This window comes from Psammomys obesus, unplaced genomic scaffold (genome assembly GCF_907164565.1).
Source record: "Psammomys obesus unplaced genomic scaffold, mPsaObe1.curated_primary_1811, whole genome shotgun sequence".
Lineage (NCBI taxonomy): Eukaryota > Metazoa > Chordata > Mammalia > Rodentia > Muridae > Psammomys > Psammomys obesus.
In genome coordinates this window covers 4,272,294-4,288,873 of record NW_026586173.1, presented here as the reverse complement: position 1 = coordinate 4,288,873, position 16,580 = coordinate 4,272,294, and the positions used below count along the sequence as shown (strand labels likewise).

The 16,580-nt window shown below is 41.3% G+C and overlaps 1 protein-coding gene across 1 annotated transcript in view; it reads right to left on the bottom strand.

The window, feature by feature from the left end:
* Tmem45b (transmembrane protein 45B) overlaps positions 1-15,606 on the bottom strand; it is a 36,224-nt gene extending 20,618 nt beyond the window's left edge. Inside the window, exon 1 of the mRNA XM_055601228.1 lies at positions 15,529-15,606. The gene's annotated coding sequence lies outside the window, so the exon portion shown is untranslated. The remainder of the gene's footprint in view (positions 1-15,528) is intronic.
* Positions 15,607-16,580: the final 974 nt, after the last annotated feature.

The window sequence follows — 16,580 nt, the reverse complement described above, 5'->3', positions numbered from 1 at the left end:
ACTTGTGGGACACAATGAAAGCAATGCTAAGAGGAAAGTTCATAGCACTAAGTGCCTTCAAGAAGAAATTCAAGACAGCTCATTCAAGCAACTTAATGGCTCACTTAACCCTAGAAAAAGAAGAAGCAGACACACCAAAAAGGAGTAGACGGCTGGAAATAATCAAACTCAGGGCTGAAATCAATCAATTAGAAACAAATAAAACAATTCAAAGAATCAATGAAACCAAGAGCTGGTTCTTTGAGAAAATCAACAAGATAGACAAACCCTTAGTTACGCTAACTAAAAGGTAGAGAGACACCATGCAAATCAACAAAATCAGAAATGAAAAGGGGACATAACTACAGACACTGAGGAAATCCAAACAATCATTAGGACTTACTTCAAAAGTCTATATGCCACAAAATTTGAAAATCTAAATGAAATGGACAATTTTCTTGATTGATTTGACTTACCAAAGCTGAATCAGAGCCAGGTAAATCAATTAAATAGTCCTATATCCCCCAAGGAAATAGAAGCTGTCATCAAAAGTCTCCATTCAAAAAAAGCCCAGGACCAGATGGTTTCAGCGCAGAATTCTACCAGACCTTCAAAGAAGAGCTAACTCCAATTCTCTTCAAACTATTCCACAAAATAGAAACAGAAGGAACATTACCAAACTCATTCTATGAAGCCACAGTCACCTTGGTACCTAAACCTCACAAAGACCCAACAAAGAAAGAGAATTTCAGGCCAATCTCCCTTATGAACATCGATGCAAAAATACTCAAGAAAATACTTGCAAACCTAATACACGAACACATCAAAGATATCATCCACTATGACCAAATAGGCTTCATCCCAGGTATGCAGGGGTGGTTCAATATATGGAAATCCAACAATGTGATCCACCATATTAACAAACTGAAAGAAAAAAAAAACACATGATAATCTCCCTAGATGCTGAAAAAGCATTTGATAAAGTCTAACACCCATTCATGTTTAAAGTTTTGGAGAGATCAGGGATACAAGGCACATATCTAAACATAGTAAAGGCGATATACAGGAAGCCTATAGCCAATATCAAACTGAACGGAGAGAAACTTAAATCAATCCCACTGAAATCAGGGACAAGACAAGGCTGCCCACTCTCCCCATATATCTTCAACATAGTTCTGGAAGTCCTTGCTAGAGCAATAAGACAGTTGAAGGAGATCAAGGGAATACAAATTGGAAAGGAAGAAGTCAAATCATCACTATTTGCAGATGATATGATAGTATACATGAGTGACCCCAAAAACTCTACCAGGGAACTCCTACAGCTGATAAACACCTTCAGCAAAGTGGCCGGATACAAAATTAACTCCAAAAAATCAGTAGCCCTCCCGTATACAAAAGACAAACGGGCTGAGAAAGAAATTAGGGAAACAACACCCTTCACAATAGCCACAAATGACATAAAGTACCTTGGTGTAACCCTAACCAAGCAAGTTAAAGACTTGTATGAAAAAAATTCAAGTCTCTGAAGAAAGAATTAGAAGAAGATATCAGAAGATGGAAAGATCTCCCATGCTCATGGCTTGGCAGGATTAACATAGTAAAAATGGCTGTCTTACCAAAAGCAATCTACAGATTCAATGCAATTCCCATCAAATTACCAACACAATTCTTTACAGACCTGGAAAGAAAAATTCTCAACTTCATATGGAATAACAAGAAACCCAGAATTGCTAAAACAATCCTCTACAATAAAAGATCTCCTGGACGTGTCTCCATCCCTGATCTTAAGCTGTACTATAGAGCAACAGTTATAAAAACTGCATGGTACTGGCATAGAAACAGAATGGTAGATCAATGGAACCGAACAGAAGACCCAGAAATAAACCCACACACTTATGGACACCTGATCTTTGACAAAGATGCCAAAACCATACAATGGAAAAAAGATAGCATCTTCAACAAATGGTGCTGGTTTAACTGAATGTCTACATGTAGAAAAATGCAAATAGATCCATACTCATCACCCTGCACAAAACTAAAGTCCAAGTGGATCAAAGACCTCAACATAAAACCAGACACATTTAATCAGTTAGAAGAAAAAAGTGGGGAAAACCCTAGAACTCATTGGTATAGGAGACAACTTCCTGAATAGAACACCAACAGCACAGGCTCTAAGAGCAACAATCAATAAATGGGACCTCATGAAACTGAAAAGCTTCTGTAAAGCAAAGGACACCGTCATCAAAACAAAACAATAGCCTACTGATTGGGAAAGAATCTTCACCAACCCTTTTTCTGACAGAGGGCTAATATCCAGTATATATAAAGAACTAAAGAAGCTGAAAAGCAACAAACCAAGTAATCCAATTAAAAAATGGGAAACAGAGCTAAACAGAGAACTCTCTATAGAGGAATATCGAATGGTAGAGAAACACTTAAAGAAATGCTCAATGTCATTAGCCATTAGGGAAATGCAAATCAAAACAACCCTGAGATTTCACCTTACACCCATCAGAAAGGCCAAGATCAAAAACTCAAGTGACAACACATGCTGGAAAGGTTGTGGAGAAAGGGGAACCCTCCTCCACTGTTGGTGGAAATGTAAACTTGTACAACCACTCTGGAAATCAATCTGGTGCTTTCTCAGACAACTAGGAATAGCGCTTCCTCAAGATCTAGGCATACCACTCCTAGGTGTATATCCAAAAGAGGCTCAAGTACACAATAAGGACATTTGCTGAACCATGTTTGTAGCAGCTTTATTTGTAATAGCCAGAAGCTGGAAACAGCCCAGATGCCCCTCAACTGAAGAATGGATGCAGAAATTGTGGTACATCTACATAATGGAATATTACTCAGCAATGAAAAATAAGGAAATCATGGAATTTGCAGGTAAATGCTGGGATCTGGAAAGGATCATCCTGAGTGAGCTGTCCCAGAAGCAGAAAGACACACACGGTATATAATCACTCATATAGACATATAACATAGGATAAACCTACTAAAATCTGTACATCTAAAGAAACTAATCAAGAGAGAGGACCCTGACTAAAACGCTCAATCCCCATCTCGAAAGGCAAAGAGGATGGACATCAGAAGAAGAAGAAAACAGGAAACAACCTAGAAACCTGCCACAGAGGGCCTCTGAAAGGCTCTGCCCTGCAGACTATCAAAGCAGATGCTGAAACTTATGGCTAACTGTAGGGCAGAGTGCATGGAATCTTATGTAAGAAGTGGGAAATAGTAAAATCTGGAGAGGACAGGAACCCCAAAAGGAGAGCAACAGAACCAGAAAATTTGAACACAGGGGTCTTCCCAGAGCCTCATACTTCAACCAAATACCAGGCATGGAGATAACCTAGAACCCCTGCACAGATGTAGCCCATGGCAGTTTAATATCCAAGTGGGTTACATGGTAATGGGAAGAGGGACTGCCTCTGACATAAACTGATTGGCCTGCTCTTTGATCACCTCCCCCTGAGGGGAGAGCAGCCTTACCAGGCCACAGAAGAGGACAATGCAGCCACTCCTGATGTGACCTGATAGACTAAGATCAGAAGGAAGGAGAGGAGGACCTTCCTTATCAGTGGTCTTGGGGAGGGGCATGAGTGAAGAAGGGGGAGGGAGGGTGGGATTGGAAGGGGAGAGGCTTATGGGGAGATACAAAGTGAATAAAGTGTAGTTAATAAAATAAAATAAAATTTTAAAAAAAGTTTTAAAGCAAAACAAAACAAAAGAGTAGACTATGGGAGGCACCTACTCACAAGAAAGCATGCAAAACCAGTAGTTCTAGTCCTCTGCTAAGAAGAAGACTGAGACAGTACCTGAAAATGTGGTCCAATCACAAACTAAGCACAGAGGTTTATTATGAAATGGAAGAGCCCATCACCTGTAGGGAAAGAACTTTTCACCTGCTGATCTAATTAATGTATCGGACAGGAACTCTAAAGCTACATGTCAAGCAACTGGAATTAACTTCACAGAAAACCATGACAGTCCTAACAAACTGTTTTTACAACATGAAGTTGGGTGGGTAGGTTGATGGAGGAGGAGGATCTGGGAGGAGTTGGGGGAAGAGAAAGAATATGACCAAAATATATTATAGGAAATTCTCAAATAAATAAATAAAAATAGTTGTAAAAAGTTCTTTGCTCACTGGGCAGTAATGACATATACCTTTAATCCCAGCACCTGGGAGACAGGAGGCTCTCTGAGTTCCAGGACAGCCAGGTCTACACAGAGAAAACCTGTCTTGAAAAACAAAAACAAAGTAAGAAAAAAATTTTTTACTCTGGATGCTTTTCAGAGCAACCCTCTGTAACACATAAATGGTTTACCTACTAAAAAAAATTCTTGTTTATAGACACAAGCAAAACCAAAACAACAACAAAAAAATGAAAACAAGGATCATCCCAACTCTTCTTTCTCTGACAATGCCTGTTCTCTCTAACTCCTTGGCTTACCTGCTAGCATTCCTGTAAAATATACTTAGATTTTTTCCAAAATTCATGATATCCAACTCTAAATGGTAACTCTTCAATTTTTTTTCATCGTGTTAGGGGCCCTGAGGCTTTGAGATGTTACCCCTCAAGTTCATCCTCAGTCTTACCTTTAACATTTTGGGGAACTGTCAGGCTTTCCCCAAGTAGTCTCCTAATTTTTCAGTCACACCAGCAATATCTGAGGCCCCCCATGTCTCCACATCCTTGCCAGTAATTAAATTTGTCTTTATGTTTTTTATCCTCACAGGGTAGGAACTTATACCTCACTTTTGCTTTGTTTTCCTAATGGCTATTAATGCTGAGAATCTGTGTGCTTTTATGTGCTTTTCGTGAGTCTCTCTTCTTTGGAGAGATCTTTCAGCTGCATGTCCATTTGTAATTGACTTGTCATTTTATTGTTGAATTTTGATGTATGTTTTGGATACAAACAAGTCAGAGAAGTTGACTTGATTTTTCTTTGCTATGTAAGTTATGTTTTCTCTTTTTCTCCTACTCCCCTTCTCCTCCTCCTCATCCCTTTTCCTCCTCTCTTTCTCCTCCTGCTTCTTCTCATTTCTTCTTCTCCCTTTTCTCCTTCTTTTTCTTCCTTCTCCTCCTCTTTCTTTTGGTTTTCAAGACAGGGTTTCTCTGTGTGGCCCTTGCCTATCCTGGAACTTGCTTTGTAGATCAGGTTGGCCTCAAATTCAGAGATCTACCTGCTGCTGCCTCCTGAGTACTGGGATTAAAGGCATGTGCCACCTGGCTATGTTTTTACTTTCTTAATGGTATCCTTGATATACAGACATTTTTATTTTATTTTATTTTTGAGACAGTGTCTTATTATGTAGCCTTGGCTGATCTGGATCTCACTATTTAGCCTGGGCTGGCCTTGAACTCAAAGAGATATGCTTGCCTCTGCCTCATAAATTCTGGGATTAAAAGCCTGAGCTATCACACACGAAATTTTTTTATATTTTATAGTTGAATTTAGCTTCCTTTAAAAAAAAAAAAACTTTTGGCATTTTATCCAAAAAGCACCATTAACCAAAGGTCATGAGATATTCACTCCTATGCTTTCTTCTAAGAGTTTTATGTTCCAGCACTTATATCATGTGAATGATTCATTTTGAATTAACTGTGTGTCCCAGTTTCATTCTTTCATGGCAATGTCAAGTGTCTCAGCCATCTGTTGAAAAGAGGATTATTACCCCAAGGAATTGTCTTGGCACTTTGTCTAGCCTTCTACTCTTTTTTTTTAGCCATCCCCTTCTCTCTCTCTCTCTCTCTCTCTCTCTCTCTCTCTGTGTATGTGTGTGTGTGTGTGTGTGTGTGTGTATGTGTGTGTAAGGCAACCTTGTATTTTAATTTCTCCTTTGACTTTGTTTGAGATAAGGATTTTTGTATCCTTATATGCACACGAGGCTAGCTGGCCCTCTACTTTGGGGGACTCTCATGTCATCATTGAGAGCCCTTGGATTACAGGTGCATGATATCATGTCTGAATTTCTGTGTTTTAGGGATGTGAACTCAGGCCCTCATGTTCTCATGTTAAACGGCGAGTTATTTCTCCAGCCCAGCCTTCTTCTCTTGAAAGTAGGCTTTGTGACTCTTCAAGGGAGGACCTTGCTTTTAGCTTGTTCTAGCTGTGATGGTGTGTGATTAGTCATGCCAGCATGACACATGGGATAAAACCTTTTTTGGAGTCCAGAGAATGTGAAAATAAAGGAAAAGTTCCTGTCACTCAGGGGAAATGACAAAAAGACAATAGAGAGGAAATGTCTCACAAGCTTCTTTGAAGAACAAGCAAGCATTAGTCAGTTAATATGGGTGCAGTTCCAGGAAGGGCTCAAGCCACCTGCAAAACCTGACAGACATTAGCAGCTGTTCACTGATAATGCAAATGAATGTGAAAGCAATATTGTCTATTTTTGTCATCCTTGCTCTTTCATCTAATTCAGCAAGAAAGATCATGAGTCACCATCTTGCATGGGCCCACCAGGTATTAAACATTGAAATTTGGGACTTGACAAAAGAGTATACTAAAACATCAAATCAAACAGACTTTGTGGCCCTAGACGCCCAATAATCTCTGGGAAAGTATATACACCAACTCACACATGGTGGAGAAAGCCTGAGATAAAGATTCTAGTGGAGTGCTGAAACGGAACAGGTACTTCCTATTTCCTGCCTTTGAGGGGAACACAGTTACACAGTGCATGAAGTGTTAGAGTGTCAGACCTACACTCAGTCTTGGTTTTGCCACTTCTGCTGTCCAAAGCTTCTGTCAAGTTCTCTAGATTTCTGCATCTCAGCAGTCTTAAAACTGGGGTGGAAACTCCCATTCTATTAGTTTTCTCGTTGCTGACACAGAATGTCTGTCATAGACAACCTAGAGGAGGGAGAGTTATTTTGCTCAGATGCTTCAGTCCGTCATGGCAGGCGGGGTGTGGCAGAGCAGAGCAGAGCAGTTCAAGGCATGGTGGGCCAGAAAGCAGAGAGAAAGAATGCCAGCTCTCTTCAGGCATCCTTAGCCCTTTCTTCTTACTGGTGCCCTGGCCCTGGACTGGTGCCATGTACATTCAGGATGGCTCTTTTCCCATCAGTTTACCTTATAGAGTGCCCTCAAGGAAGTGCACCTTGAATGCCCAGGTGATTCTAAATTGGACCTACTTATCAATAAAGAGTAGCTAGCCATCACACCCTGTCTTGGGGGGAATCTTGTGAGAATTAGCTGAAAATAACAGAACTAATTAGATTAAGTTTTATAAATGGTCTTTCTTTTTTGAGCTGGTGATTTTATGCCTGGTTCTAGTATCAATGGGGAGAAACCTGGATTTCTATCCTCAGAGTGGTATACTTGTTTAACTAAAACTGCTATGTGTTGTTTTTCAGTAACTGATCCCATGAGGGGAAACAAATACTGTTTCATATCATCAAATGCCAAAACCCTGGAAGCTGAGTACAGTATATTTTTTGTTACTGGCATGGAATGTACATTTGCTCTGTTTGGTGGAGTGGTCACTGTATGCTATGTTGCTGCAGAACGTGTACTTTTAGATTGATTTTTATTTATGTGAATGTGTGAGTGTCTATATGAGTGTGTGGCCTGAGAAAGCCAGGAGATGGTGTTATACCCTTTCGCGCTGTGAGCCACCCTCTGGGGGGACCAGGAACCAAACCGTGATCTTCAAGAGCATCAGACACTCTTTACTACTGAACCATCTTTTCAGTCCCCCCCACCCCCGACTCCCAGGAATATATATATTTAACTAAGTAATTAATGTTTTACTTTGATTCTATCTATCTATCTTTCTTTCTTTTTTTTTTTTTTTTTTTTTGACAGGAACTCAATGTTTTCTGTCCAAGTTCAATCTGGAATACACCCAGCCCTGCTGTTTGCTGGAATACACCCAGCCTGGCACTGCTCTGCCAGCTGCCTAGTAACAAAATGCAGGTGTGGTGTGGATAATTGCTTGGCTCATTCGGTGATGTGCCCACATGGCTGTAAACTCCACTAAGACTCATCTCTCTTAAGAAAAAGACTACACTGAATTTAGAAAGGGCAGTGATAATGGAAAGATCTCTTTAGAGTCATCAAGTCAAATCCCCAGGTTGTGAATAATCATATCTCTGAGGCCCTAAACTGTCCAGCTCATGTCTCCATTTATTGACCATATAGCATTATTGCTTTTGTCTGTTTTTAAAAATGAATTTATTTATTTACTTTACATCCCAATCACAACTTCCTCACCCTCCCTTCCTCCCAGTCTTTCCCGCTCCCTCCTTCCCCCCTCCCCAAACCTAGTTTTCATTTTTGAAAAATGAGATTGGCTTTGATAATCTTTAAGACTATATGCAGATCTGAACTATTCTTTCTAGGACAGCAAGCAAAGCTGGGAATAAAACGGGCCAAGCCAAATATTGTAAATTAGTGTCTAGGAGTTTGAATCAAGAGTAAGTGTTCAGTGGCCATCAAGCAGTTCATATCAGCATTACTTCCAAGAAGTCACACTGCAAAACAAACCTCACATAAAAGATTTACTGGAAGGGGTTGAGAAGCAGCAGCAAACTGAGCAGAAAGCAGGCTTTATATAGGGTCTCTGGAATGGGTGCCCCACCCACTCCAGCTTTCCAGGGTGGCGTGTGATTGGTGGAATTTTTGTGGCCTGATCTTGGGGCAAGCTCAGGGATTGGTGGGATCCTTTTTCTTGGAGTTGGGCTTGTGGTTAGGTCAGTGTCAGTGGGTCCTTGATTGCCTTCCCTATTCACAGTTCAAAGAAAACTGCACAGCAGAGGGGCTGAGAATCCATAAGAGAACAGAACTATTTAAACTCAATGAGTTTGGAGCAGAAAGACTGAAAAAACAACAACAACCAACCAACCAACCAAACAAACAAACAAACAAAACACTCAGGCAAGAGATTTCATTATCTTGTATCTCCATTCAGCCTAAATTTATACTCTGGGTCAATGAAATTAACACTTTCCTGTGTTGTTCAAACACTGCCTTTAAAAAAGCCAGTATTGTCCTGATCCAAAAAAAGTTATTGGCCAACTTCCCTGAGGAGCAGAGACACAAAAATTCTCAACATAACGCTTGCAGGCTTAATTCAAGAATACATCAAAAAGTCAGTCCCCATGATCAATTTGCCTGTATTCTACAGATTCAGGGATCAATGAATAAAACCTATCACATAAGTGAACTAAAAACAGAAACCAAATGATCATCTCAATATATTCAGAAGAGACCTGTGACAAAATTCAACATAACTTGTAGAGAAAAGCCCTTGGGAGATTAGTGGCAGAGGAAACATATCTCAATATAATAAAGGTCATATACAACAAATCTATGCCCACCATCATGTTAAATAGAGAAAAACTAAAAAACACTCCCACTGAGGCTGGGAACAGGACAAGGATGCTCGCTCTTGCCAGTTCTAGTCAATACAGTGCTTGAAGCCTTAGCTAGAGTAGTCAGACCACTGAAACAATCAAGAGGGAAATAAACAGGAGAGGAAGTAGTCACCTCTTCCCCATTTGCAGATGATATGATCCTATACATGAATGAGCCTCAGAACTCCAGAAAACTACTAGAGCTGATGAATGGTTGCAGTAAGTGGCAAGTTGCATAACATATCCAAGTCTGTAGCCTTCTTACAAACCAATGACAAACAAAGAAATCAAGGAGACAATCCCATTCACAAGAGCCTAAAAGAAAATTCCTTGGGATAAGTGAATCACTTATAAATGGAAAATTTAAAACACTAAAGAAACTGAAGAAGAAATCAGAAGATGAAATGACCATCTATGTCCATGGACAGGTAGGATTAATACTGTGAAAATGGTCATTGTACCAAAAGCAGTCCACATATTCAATGTAATTTGCATCAGAATTCTAATTCAACTTTTCACAGAAAAAAAAAAAAAAAGCTTAAAATTTATGTGGGAGACACAAAAGATGCCAGATAGTCAAAATATCTTAAACAATAAATACTGCTGAGGGATCACTAATCCTGACTTCAAATTATACTACAGTGCCACAGTGACAAAAACAGCAGGACACTGACATGGAATAGAGACATAGGTCAAAGGAACAGACTAAGAAGTAGATATTAGTCTAAATACATTTAGCCATCAAATTATTGACAAAGATAACAAAAATAGACAGGGGAGGGGAGGAGGGATGTGGCTATAGCAAGGATGTAACATGAATAAAAAATTAAAAAAATGTGAGGGGTGGTAGTGGTGGGAATGAATTTGTGAGGAGTAGGAGTAGGAGGTGAATTTGATCAATACGCATTGTATGCATGCACAAAATTCTCAAAGATTAATAAAATATTACTGAAAAAGAAAGAAAGAAAGAAAGAAAGAAAGAAAGAAAGAAAAAAAGAAAAAGTATCTTCAAAAAATGGTGCTGGGAAAAGTGGACATCTATCTGTAAATGAGTGAAAGTTGATTCTTTGATTCTTTTGAAATTCATTTATTTTACATGTATCAGTGTTTTGCACGTATGTATGTATGTGCATCACATCCATGCATTGCCTGTAGAGGCAGAAGAAGGCATTGGATGCCCTGGAACTAGAATTATGGATGGTTGTGAGCCACCATGTGAGTGTTGGGAACCAAACCTGCATCCTCTGCAAGAGCAACAAGTGCTTTTAACTGCTGAGCCATCTCTCCAGTCCTTGAAAGTTCATTATTTCTCACCACGTACAAAAATGAATTCCAAATGTACCAAAGACTTGAATACTAGACCAAAAAGTCTGAAACTTCTAAAAGAAAAAGAAGCAAGTCAACTTCAAAATATAGACTCAGCTAAGGCCTTTCTGAATAGGACCCTAGTCTTGCAGTAAAAAAAGACCAACAATCAACAAGTGGGGCCTAATGAAATTAAAATTTGTTCTGTCCTATGGAGTCAGCTGTTAATCAATTCAAGAAATACCCTACAGAATGGGGAAAAAAACAACAACTTTGCCTTATATATCTGACAGAGGATTAGTACATAGAATGTAAAAACAAACAAACAATCCAATTTTAAAAATGGACGTTGGAACCAAACAGCATTCGCAAAAGAGAAAGTATAAATGACTAATGAATATTTTTAAAGTGCTCATCATCCCTAGCAACCAGAGAAATGAAAATTAAACCTACATTGAGATTTCATCTTATCCATTCAGAATGGCTAAGGTCAAGAAAACAAAAAGAAAACGCCAGCAAGGATGTGAGGAAAGTGCTTATCCACTGTTTGTGGACTGTAAATTAGTGAAGCCACTTTCAAAGTCAGTGTTGAGGCTCCTCAAAAAACTAGAGATAGATGTATCATATGATACAGCTATTCCACTCCAGGGCACATACCCAGAGGCCTCTCTAAACTAATGATGGTTACTTGCTGATCCATGCTCATTGCTGTTCGAATCACAATAGCTAGAGAACAGACTCAGCCTAGATGTCCATTAACTAATGAATGGTTAATGAAAATTTGGAATATATAACAATGGAATTTTATCCCACCTGTAAAGAAAAATAAAATTACAGAATAGGCAGGAAAATTATGAAACTGAAAACTATTCAATTAATGAGGTAACTTAGGCCCAGAGGGACAGATACCACGTGTTCTCTCTCATATGTGGATTCAGCTAAGATGTGTGTGATAACTTGGGGTACCTGTAAAATCCAGGATACTAGAAACGGATAATTGCAGAGGGGTTTGGGAAGATCGTAAGGGAGAGGGAGTAATAGAACACGGGTTATATGGAAGAAAAAAGGAATAATGGGAGGTGTTAATTAAGGGGAGGAATGGGATTGCAGAGGGAAGGATTGTGAGAATAACAACTAACACTAAGGAGATTTGGAAAAGCCACATGGAAACATAGTACTTTATAAGCTCACTGAAAAAAAAAAAAAAAAAAGTTTGAATAGAAGTAACCTAAACGGAGGGATATTACTCCTTCTAGAAGCCATTAGTTACTAAACAAAAGTCTCAGTGCCTGGTATGGGACACTTCCCCTTGTGTTAGTCAGGTGCATTCCAGCAGCCCCTAAAACAAGACAAGCTGTTGCCACTGCTCTTGATCATCCATCAGGACGTGATGGTAAGTAAGACCCTATTGCTGAATATGCTACGTATTTCGGTCATAGCATATTCAAGCCGGTATTGAACTGAACATTTTCTCCTTGCTGGCCAGCTTTTACAGTGCTGGACAATTCCATGCATACTACCTGGGAGAAAAGTCATCCAGTTGTGAGCTCTTGATGGCACAGTAATGATCAGCCTGAGAGGGTGTTAGCAAAGTTGTGATAGTGGCATGAATGTGACGGTGGGTAACTGGCTGATTTTTATTAACTCTAAGGCCTACTCCATAGGACAGAGCTCAGACTTGGTATCATAAACCTGGCTGGAGAGGTCATAAGATCTAGGGAAGAGCCTGCTATTATTACTATACTAAATATAGTATCAAACTGCCTTCTAAATACTTTTTTCTTCATACCAAAAATTAATGCAGTTCTCAGCCCTCATCTGAGAAGCTTCTTTTTGCAATGGACAGCGATTACTGAACAGAGACACAGTTGGTCAAAATGCAAAGAAAAAAATGACCATGGAGTGCTCATCATTAAATGGGTGTCTGTATCACCCCCACCCAAAGGTACAGGGGACATTGCAGAAGAAATAGCAGAACATTTGTAAGAACCCGTGGTTAGGGAGAACTGCTGAGTATTGATTTTTTTTTTTTTTTAATGGTTGCTACTCATGAACTCAAAGTGGCTGGTTATCTGTGTAAGACTTGAAGACCTGCACAAGGTCTAGACAATCAACATTCCAGGGTGGATAGCAGAGGGGTACATGAGGTACCATCCTTGGCTGAGGAGCTATTGGCAAATGAATAGCTACTGGGCTACTCCTGGGAGGGACAGCCATTTTTTTCTTTATGGGTGTGGCTCCTGGTAGGTTGCTTCACATCCACGGAAATAGTTGCAGTGCTAATTTGATTTAGTGTTTTGGTTTTTTTTTTTTTAAAGGAGATAAGAAATGGAGCTGGGAGGAAGTGTGTGTGTGTGTGTGTGTGTGTGTGTGTGTGTGTGTGTGTGTGTTGTGTGTGTGTATGCTGGTGTCCAGAATGAGTCGGAGGGGGAAAATTGTTGGATGATATGACCAAAATACATTGTATACATCTGTGAAATAAGCAATATATAGAAAACAAATACGAATGTTTAGGCGAAACAAATTATAATCTATCACAAATTTTTAAAATAATAAATAAATAATAAAATAAAATACAATAGAAATAACATGAAGTTACCTAGTATGCACTGTAGTATTCTGGAAAACATTCTGTTTGGAGTCCTGGCTTTACCATTTCTTACCTGGACAGCACTGACCAGGCACAAAATGGTTTGGTTTCAGTTTCTTTGCGTATGGAATAGACCCTACTCTTACCTCCCTGTTTGGAAATCACTCTGTGCTCTACACATCCCCATTCTGCTGTCCTACCCACAAGATACGACGCTTTATGAAATCCAACTCCTGGCGAGGGAACACTGTAGCTTGCCACGGAAGTATGAGCATGACTCTGCACCACGTACGTACAGGCGAGGAACACGCATTTTCTGTTTTCCTCTGGCCTCTGAGTATGTGCCTCGTGGTCATCTACCTTTAAAGGATGTCAGTAAAAGAAACCCAAACAGTTAAACTTTAATCTGTTTTTGTCTGCTTCCAGTTCTAGAGGAGGTCGATGGAGACAGCTGGCTGGTGAAAACGGTGGAGGTGAAGAGTGGGAATCACAGCACTTGTGTGTGGCCTCCATTCACCTTCAGTGTGGTCTAATGTTGTAAATGGTTTATTGTTTGCCTTATGAGCATTTGTAGAAACATACAGATATAAAATGTTGTTACGTAGCTACCATTTTTTGTGACTTTACTTTCCCTATAATTAAAAAGTTTTGCAATCTCGGGGACTCCAGCTATGAAGGTGGCTTTACAAGTTGTGCATCTGTCCTTACCTACTGTGTTCAACAAGCAAAAGAGTGACAGCCATCGATTGTTCTTTGATTATGCCTACCACATAGCATAGCGTCTGAATTATGAACATTTGAGCATGTAACTGATACCATCCTGAAGTAATGGGAAGAATGGAAGTCCTCTTCTTAATCGCCGCCCTTTCCAGTGCTCACCTCAAAGTGACATTTGTCAAGATTAAGTCATAGTTATAGCCAAGAGCATTTCAGGGGAGACCTTGGATAAAATAATGAATGCACCCCGTGAGATTCAACATAAACATAATATTGGCCACAACAGGTAGTGCCCACCAGAAAGGCAGAGGAAGAAACGGCAGAATACAAGGGAAAGTGCAGCCACTGTACCTGTTTCTACCTTTCTCAATGAGAGCAAATCAAAGCTTTTTGGAAAGAATGAAGAATGTTTGGTCTCTATAATGCTGTGCTACCAGATAATGCCTTGCTCACTGCTCATCACAGGCTCTCTCCTTTGTAAAACCAAAGGTTCATTTTCGGTGGAGCCGTGGTATCTTTCCCATGTTTTTTTTTCCCCCAGAAACTATAGAACAGCAGGTGGCCACATTATTATTAAGCCAACAAACTGTCATAAAGAGCTTCTTCTTTGGGGTTCAAAAATCCAGTCTCTATTGAGTAGAAAGCACGTATTGACCAAACCGAGAGCGCAGGTTGCTTGTGAACAATAAACTACATGGCTCTTTAGATAGGTGCCTTTCCAGCTTCCACGGCTATGCTAATCCTGAAGTCAAACAGAGCACAAGGTGGGGCAGCACGGGAAGCAGGGTGGGAAGAGGGGAAAAGAGAACGGAATGGAACGGAAGCAGCCGTTGCTGGGACCTTAGGCGAGGCAACTGCTCTTAAGCTTTTAAAATTCCATTTTAGGAAGCCCCATCTTTCCCTGCTGAAGCACAAACCTTCTTTCCACTTAGGGTGGGACTTGTCTCCGCGGTCAGTCCCTCTGGATTCAGACAGGTAGCCCCACTCTCAGGCTCATCTTACTAGGGCCAATCTTAGGGCTTTACCCTGGCTTTTAGAAGGCAAGGCCAAACGATGGCTGAAGGAACTGTATCAACAGCTCTCATTATCAGACTCCCTGGCCTAAGGAGTGTATCTCGTTTCTGATCTCTAGCTAACAAGCAACGGCAGACAGGGTTCAACTGCGCGCAAGTCAAGCTGGCAGTCTCCGTAAAAGGCATGCCGCGTAAGTTGGGTCTCCTGCTCCGTTCAAGCGAGTGGATGCCGGACTTCGCACCTTCCCGCAGCAAACACTGTGGATCCGAATCATTACGGGACCGTGCTGAGGAGTAACTCTCGCGTGGACTGGTGAGCAGGACTACTCCCAGCCCCGAAGGGGCGACCCAACGACTTCCCGAGGGACTTGGGACCCCAGCACCGTTCTTCCATCTCAGAGGCCCCCAAACCAGCGCACCCTTACCCATCTCAGTCTTTTTTTCTGGCGATCCGCACCTCCCTTCCCAGGTGGAGTCCCCTCAGGCAGTGTCTCCCCACCCCCCGTCCCGCCCCCCAGCCCAGAGCCCCTGCCCTAGAGTGGCATCTTACCTTTCCCGAGCCTCAGAAGTGTCCACTTGCCAGGTCCTGTCACACGAGTGCCCAGCACTCGGTGTCTAGAAGGTGCAAGCGTCCGCACCCCGCCCCGCCCTGCCCCGCCCGCTGCATGCGCTGGCAAACTCGGGTGGCCCCAACCCTGTTAGCTAGCACGGCCGGAGGTGCGTTTTCCTTCGCGCTCCTTTGTCCCTGCTAAAGAGTCCCTACCGGGACCACAGGAACTTCCTAAAAAAGATCATCCTGAAGCCCAGGTTCCTAGCTCATCCAGGCGGACTATTTACTATGCAAAGCAGTTCTTGGATTGGGAGGAAGGGAAAGCACTGAGAGGGTGTAGCTCTGAATTTCGCCAGGTAAGGGGCCACCTACTGCTCACCTGCCAAGGAAGCCTCCAGTGGGAGGTACATGGGCACTCTCTCTCTTTCTTTCTCTCTCTCTCTTTCTTTCTCTTCCTTCCTTTCTTCCTTTCTCTCTCTCTCTCCCTTCCTTCCCTCCTTCTTACCCTCCTTCCTTCCCCCCTTCTTTCCTTTCTTCCTTCCTCCTGCTTTCTTCCTTTCTCCATCCATCCATCCATCCATCCATCCATCCATCCAATCAATCCGTTCTGGGCACATTTGGGAAAAATCTGTCAGGTGGGCACATTTCCTGGGGTGGTGTGAGAGGAGTTCACTTTCTCCCTTGGAATGCATGGCTTTCGCTGTAATGTTAAAGATGCTTCGGCCTTTGCTGCTATCTGTAGCACTTGTAGCCAAGAGACTGGTGTTCTTCCGCACCATCGGTGCTGCCCCTTACCCCCTAAAGACATGACAAAAATGCCAGCACTAAAGTTCTTTTCACACCCTGGTAACCAGGGAGGAGTGCTTGCAGAGGAAGCTATGAAAAGCTGCTCTATATTAAAAAAAAATTAATAATAATCTATATTCTTAGTTTGGGGACTAGTACTTGGAGGAAAGTATGAGGCTCCGTCTTGGAGCTTGCCTGTACGTGCAGGTGTTGAAATAGATTAAAGGGAGTTGCCCTACACAGACGTCAGTCTGGGAGAGGCTGCT